The sequence below is a fragment of the Pongo pygmaeus genome, chromosome 9 (assembly GCF_028885625.2).
Source record: "Pongo pygmaeus isolate AG05252 chromosome 9, NHGRI_mPonPyg2-v2.0_pri, whole genome shotgun sequence".
Lineage (NCBI taxonomy): Eukaryota > Metazoa > Chordata > Mammalia > Primates > Hominidae > Pongo > Pongo pygmaeus.
The window spans coordinates 57,169,328-57,176,944 of record NC_072382.2 but is presented as its reverse complement, the minus strand read 5'-3'; the positions used below and the strand labels follow the sequence as shown (position 1 = coordinate 57,176,944).

Genomic DNA, 7,617 nt, shown 5'->3' with positions numbered 1-7,617 from the left:
CACTCAGGAATGAGGTCTGCTCTGTCTCTGCTCTCCTTCCTTGTGTTTGCATCCTGCAAAGCTCCAGAACAATTGGACCAATATGATGGGCATGAGCATTGAAATTTCTTTTTCTATACTCTGCTGTCACTGCTAGATAACAGAAAACACACGCCATCTATATCTATATCCAGCATTGATACACTGACAATAATGGTGCCCAACTGATACCACACAGTCATACAGAGCAAGCATTTCAGCAGACTTTTCAGACTCTACATCACTGCCCCATAGTTGAGAAAAACATTCGCTTACTGTGATTACAGTCACTGTGTAGAGACGTAAATTTCTCAGGCTGTCAGGATCATAACAGTAGTTATCTTCAGTCCATGGTTATGGTAAAATCACACCTTACCCACATATTCTGAAAAGACATATATAAGCACAAATGCACAAATGACACAGTTTCAGGCTGGGGCAATCCCATAACCTCACTTCTGCTTGATTTGCCGCGAATGAGCATCTGACCCATGTTGGCCATGCAGTCAGCTTGAGAATCCCAAATTCCTGAAACCAGGTCCAGTGTTCTTCCCATTCTGGCACTTGCATATCCTGCTTCCCTATATATCTTAGGATTTCTAGATATTAGTTGGGTTTGCCTGGAGGCAAGGGCTTCTTCTGCTGAAACACAAGGTAATGGTAGTAGGTAGTCCTGCAATGCCTACGACCTAAGCACCTGCAGGGTCTCTAGAAAATGCTTTCAGGAATTGTGCATTTGTGTGATGTTAGACTATAGACTAAGAGCTGTTGTAACATTTAGCCGATTAATCTAATAATGTCATCAATTATAGAACTGTTGCTGAGACTCTTGTCTTGCATGAGCAGTCACCTGGTGCACATTCTCTCATTTGTTGGAATTATATTGTCCTGCTTCAGCTGGGTGCTTGGGTGTGGCATTCCTCTTCAGGATGGCAGCAAGATAACTTGGAATTTTTAGATACCCTCTCCTTTGAACACCCTTGAGCCACAAACGCAATGCTTGGATAGCATGTGTCACATTGGGAGGCAGTCTTTCCTGCACTAGTGTCCTTCCTTCACAGGCTGTGAGCTCTGTGAACGTGGGTATGTTTACTCTGACTCCCAAGTGTCTGGCATGAAAGCTAGAGAATAGAAGATGCTCAGTGTGTATTTATACAATAAACAGTAGAAAAAGTGAGAGATATTGCTATGAAAAACCCACTTAATGATATATTCAGGAATGCAAGTGCGTAGATTAATTGAAAATGACTGTTAATCAGTATCAACAAAAATGATACATTTGTAATATGAACATTTCAATTTTACCAGAATTCATTCACTATGATAGAACTAGACTGTGGAACATTTGTTTGTGTAGGTTTCGGCAAATAGAATTCTACTCTGTCTGGCTGAAAGCATATCTATCAATCATTGTCTATGATTTGCAGTTTGGATTAGTTTATGTGTAGATCTTAGCATCAGATACATAGCATTCTGTCCTAGCAAATCATTCTATATTTCTCATTTTTGTTTAATCTTGTAGAGTTGAAAGACTCACACCTACTAAACTAACAATAATTTTGGAATCTGCTTTTATTTTCCATTTGAGCATTCACATTAGTTTTTATGGAAACTGCAATTCTTCTTTCATACTCTTTTTTCATTGATCTGTGCTGTATTTTGATAAATTAGGTAACTATACTGAGAAGTTTAATTGGCAAAAGCAGGACAGGAAGCAGATCCCATTGTTTCTTGCGAGTGTAATGACTCAGTGCTCTTGTGCCCAGGGGTACTAGAGCATCAGTGAATGGCCACGAAGGCTCAGCATTTCCTCGGCATCAATCAATATATTTTCTCTGTGAAGTGGAAAGGATTGGTTATAGACATAGAAATGTATTAGTGAGGGAGTTATTTAAAAGCTGTTGCTTTTATGTAGAATTAGCACAGTGCCTGATGAATTAGAATTCAATGTTTGTTGAATTCATGCCTAAAATATAGTTATAAATGGCAGCTCACAAAAGTGCCAACAGACTTTCATGTATTTTCTCACTTTCTGGAGAACACTCCTGGATGTCCTGCATGCTCCTCCTTGATATGAAACCAAGAGGAAATGATATCATCGACCTTGGAAAGAAGGCAGCTCATGAGCAGACTCCCACATCCCCTCCATTCTTCTTCCCAAAGGCAGTGAACAGACCTGCAATGAAAGGGAACAGCTGTTCTCAGAACGACCAACTGCAGAGGACACTCTGTTAAGTTGGAGGTGGCTATAGGAGTTACAGTGAGAACTAGAGACTCAGCTAGCCTTTGCAAGATGTTGGGTGAACCTGTGATTTACAGGCGGGAGCTACTTGAGAAAAATATTTACCAAGCATCTTCTAAATTCCACACCTAATCTGTTGCACTAGAAATTCAAAGACTCTATCCCTGCTTTAAAAGACCTCAGAGTGCAGTTGAAGAGAAAGAAGTGAGGACAGATAATTCGAGTACACTATTGTAAGTGCTGTAGTTGAGCAATGTTGAGGTCAAGTGAGTTTGGATTGGGCTTCAGGGACAGAATCTAAGCTTTCATGAAGCTGAAGTTTTCTTCTGTCAAAAGAAAAAGAATGTCACTAGCATCAAAATAAGCAGGTTTCCAAATGAGAAACAAAATTCTTTGATTCAATTGCCAGGTGAAAATTCTCTACAGAATTCCTAATGATATACAACATCTTTAGCAAAAACTGTACAATTGATATCACAGACTTCCAGAGTGGACTCTCCCAATAACCCTTGGTCTGAACTAAAGACATCCAATCAAAGCTCTTGGCCTGGAGCATTGGCTGCAAACACTGGCTTCCTGCTTCCTCTGACCTGTAGGAAACCCTCATCTACAGCCCTGTCCTCCTACAACATTTGGAAATTGAGGGTGGACAGATGGGTTTCAGCACTAGCAGAGTGCTGGGCCTGGAAGAGCAATGGATCTGGACTGAGGGGACCTGAGTTCAACATTGTGAATAGTGTGATAAGAGCCACCAATAAATTTGGTTGGACAAATTGAAAACTATATAGCTCTTTATTGCTTTCATAGCTACTTTGTACTGTCTCCTGCATACTCAAATTGCACTTGTCAGCTCCCCTCAGTGAGGGCCAATCTGAGGGGCAGCCTCACTGTCTGTGAGCAGCACAGAGCCTGCTGTGATGTCTCTTCTTCTCTTGGTGTTCTCTTCTGTCTGCTTGAGTTATCTGTAGAAGGGATAACCACTGGTGGAGAACAGTCCTGAATTTTGTACTGATCCCATTTCTATAATTAACTGTTTTTAATTGTGTTAAAATATACATAACATACACTTTCTAACTATAATGATTTAAAGTGTACAATTCAGTGTCATTAAGTACATTCAAAATAAGTTGTAACCGTTACCACTGCCGGTTTTAAGAATTTTGCATTATTCCACACAGAAAGTCTGTGCTCATTCAATAATGGCTACACATTCTCTCCGTCATCCAGCACCAGGATCCTTCTAATTTACTTTCTGTATTCACAAATTTCCTAGTTTCGATACCTCATAAAATTTGAACTTACAATATTGTTGTTTGGTCTGGCTTATTTCCCTTAGCACAATGTTTCCGGGTTCATCTATGTCACAACATGTATTAGAATTCTATACCAACTGCAGATACTATAATTGACATGAGCATGGAAAGGTCAGATATTTTCAGTTTTGCTTCTCTTGTTAACAGCCGTAAAACTAACTTTCAGTTACACCCAGAACAATTTGTACAAAACCTGGAAGAATGAAGAATTCTACAACTGAAAGTATCTGTAAGTAAACAATGAATGGTTTTCAAGATAATTTCCACTTTGAAACCAATACTGAGGTTTTCGGTGGCCTAAATGGAACTGGTGGGGCATATTTATTAGCTCCTCACTGGTCTATTAGTCCAGGAAGAGCTAAATAAAAACTTACCAGTTCTCAAAGTCTTAAAGGGAAGGGGCCATGGTTGTCTTTACTAGAAACCAAGGCCACGTGTCACCATGCTGTGGACAATTACAGCAGAGGACTTTTCATAAAACCAATTTTCTAGACTGTTTTTATGAAGAGAGAGTTTGTCTCTAAGTACATTATTTTGCTCTATATCTGAAAATACAATGGAACATAGAGATAGCAGAACTCATTTATTCAGAATTGAGCTTCCAACTATGGTAATGCCTCCAGTCATAGAAGGGAACGTGGTTTTCAGGGGAACATAGTCTGAGAGATTAATAAGGAATCTTCCCTTTTGATATAATCAGGTAGGAAATAAGTATAAAGAAGAGTTTTAAGGTTTTGGACAGGAACTCCTTTCAATACCAGGTAATTGCAGAAAAAGTGTTCAGCAAGAAAGATTCAATGTAAGATAACAGGAAAAATAGATTGGCAATATCAAGGAGAATCTAAACATTGTATTATCAGACTAATGCTTTCTATGGTTGACAACTGCAACTGTCACGATAGATAAAAATCCATTTGAAGACCTTGAGGAACCACTGCAACATTCCTGAGGTGCAACGCTAAGAAAAACACATGCAATTGTCAAGGATGGCAGGGCAGTGTTGCTCTCAAAGTTCCGTCTGACAGGACAGAGGCTCTTCCTCACTGCCCAAATCTGCTTCTCGACAGCTCCAGGGTTTCCTCAGGAAGCTGTCGTCCACCTTCATCCACCTCAGGCGTGTCCTGTAGAGCCCTCTGGAGAACCAGCTTCAGTTTCTGCCTATTTTGACACTGCCTGAAGGAGCCCACGAAGAAGTAAATGATGGGGTTGGCCGTTAAGAGAGGAAAGGAAAATGGAAACTAGATGAATGTGACGATATAAGACTTCCAAATCCACGTGGTTCCATGAAAATAGGAAAAACTGAACGCCAAAGGGCAGGCCACAGAGGAGGAAGACCAGCACTGTGAGCAGGATGGTCACGTACAGCCTGGTCAGTGGCATCTTCCGGGACCCACAAACGATCCTGACCAGCAGGACCAGGCTGGACCCACAGAGAACCACACATAAAAAAATCAGCCACCCTACTGTGATGAAATCTGATGTTTGACACCAAACAGAATCAGCATCACTAAACAGAAAGTCACAGAACCTCCACTCCAGGATGCTCCACAGCAGGGACAGGGCCCAGAGCATGACACACACGACCGCTGACAGGGGTGGGGGCGGGGGCGGCAGCGCTACCAGATGGGCCACAGGACGGACAGGCAGCGCTCCGTGCTCATGGCGCTTAGAAATCTCAGGCATGCAAGGTAGGAAAACATCATCACAGGGCTGAGGATTTTGAAGATGGGATGGAGGATATTGATGAGGCTTAACGGAAAACGTATAATGTGGCCTCAGAGAAAGAGGAAGTCGGCCATGGACAGGTTGAAGATGTAGATGGAGAAGGCGTTCCTGCGCATGCGGAAGCCCAGGAGCCGGAGCATGACTGCATTTCCTGTCATCCCGACAAGGGAAATGATGCACATCAGCCCTGTGAGGCTCAGGGTCTGCTTGTAGCAAGGAGTCTCCTCACGTCCATTGATTGGTGTCAGTTCTGTACCCAAGGCTGGGATGGTTGGATTCACGCTCAGAAACCCTAGTCTGGTGTCCCTGGGAACACAAACCAGATGTGATCAACAGCTGTATCATCTCTGATTCTCCGCACCACCCTGCCACATGGGATTTACTGTTGTCATTTTAAGAGGAGATATCAGACACGTGCAGAGAATAAGTTACCTATCAAAAGGTGGGGGTCCTGAAATCCAGCTTGAAATTCTGTTCTTGCTGACTCTAAAGCCTGACCTCTCTCTACTGCCACACAAGTTCTATGCTGACATGGGAATAACATTATGGTCAAAACACCCCCAACTCAAGTGGCCAGGGCTGTGGACCTGATCATTGCTTTATCCTGGGCCTGAAATTTTCTCTCAGGTGGAGGAATTCAGATACACAAAGAAGTGGTTGTGACACACTCGTGACTAGGACTGGTCATCCATGGACAGGAAAGAAGACCATGCATTATGAACCAGAGGAAAATGTGACCTTCACTATCATAAGTGTGAAAATGGCTGGGCCTGGTGGGTGAAAAATAACTCAGTGTGTCAGTCATTGCAGACAGGACCACATTTTACATTTTATACTCCCAGTGCCTATTTCCATGAGCAGCACACTGTGCTCTTCATAAATATTCATTCAATGAATGAATGCATGCATGAGGAACTTAATGGTAATGGTAGATTTTGGTGAAATGGAAAATAAAAATGAAAGCACAGTGTAAGGCATTAGAACATCCATGTTTAATTAGGTACAGAAAATTTCATTCATCAGAATTCTATTTGTGGCAGCTCTATCTGTGTTAAAAAAGAATTACTGATGTGTGCCCCAAACCTGAAATTGACCACTGATGTGCCTTTGAAATGAGGACTCAGTGTGGCTTTGCTGAACACCTAGAAGCATTTTTGTACAGAATATTTGTGTAGGTTGTGGGTCTGAGCTGAAATGCTCAGCAATAGAGCAGAGGAAAGAGTAAGTGAGGGTGAGGTCTGAGTGCCACTGAAGCAAGTAATTGAGGTATGGGAATATGTATGGGGGACTACTAAGTGTTCTGCTGGGTATACACAATGTAAACCTGTTCCATTCTCTCTTTCAGGAGATCTTTGGTTCGTTTCTTTGTTGATGTAAACATTTGTATGAGAGGAGTCCATGAGGGGAAATAGGACATGTGTAGGGCTTGGAGTATAAAGAGAGATATTCATGCAGATTTCAGCTGGAGAATGAGCACTGGGTCTAATCTGGGAGAATAACAGCAGCTGATTGAGAGTTTTTAAGATATTGTCTCTTTTCATTATCTGAAGAGCCTAGGAGGTAAGAATGAGTGTTATTTCCATATGGACAATAATACATTGGAACACAAAAAGAGTGAATTATTCGTTCTGGGACTTATATAGTATGATTTGAGGCCAGCAGGGCTGACTAACGATCCAGTCTTGGAGCAGCTGTTTACACCCAGCACCACTCTGTGTTGATTATACATGTTAGAGGGGGTAAAGCAGAGGAGTGATTCTTAAGATTAAATCCAAGTTGGCAGGCAAAATTGTGGGTTGAAAAAAAGAAAACCAACCTAAACAAATTTCAGATAGAGAATGAGAAGCAAATCAAATAGGGAACAATATAGAGGAGAGTGAAGGCATTTAGGAATAAATTCAGGAGTTCCTTTTTGCCTATCAGAGGCCACCTTTGCTCTGGAATCCCAAGAATGCACATGGGCAGGAGCTCTTCAGGTGGAAAGGAGACACACCCTCCTCTGGGAATACCGAGGAGCATCAGGAGTGAATGCATCCATCATGAGCTCTCTTAGAGAGACAAGCCACCACCCTGATTGACCCGAAAAGGAAATGGGAGGAAAAGGAGAACCTCTTTTATCCACACTCAGGGCACTAAACACTGTCCATCTGTATTTATGGTTTGATATGTTTGTCTTCCTTATGAAACTTGAAGCTCCATTAAGGAGTAAGTCATGCCTGTCTTTTTCACTGTGGTATCACCAACATTTAGCACGTCTTCCTTAAAGACCATCTGTGGTATTATCCTCATATAACATAAGATGAAGCCGTGGCCTAGACT

The 7,617-nt window shown here is 41.9% G+C and overlaps 1 pseudogene; it reads right to left on the bottom strand.

The window, feature by feature from the left end:
- Positions 1 to 4,613: 4,613 nt before the first annotated feature.
- LOC129008630 (mas-related G-protein coupled receptor member X3-like) lies at positions 4,614 to 7,336 on the bottom strand (annotated as a pseudogene).
- Positions 7,337 to 7,617: the final 281 nt, after the last annotated feature.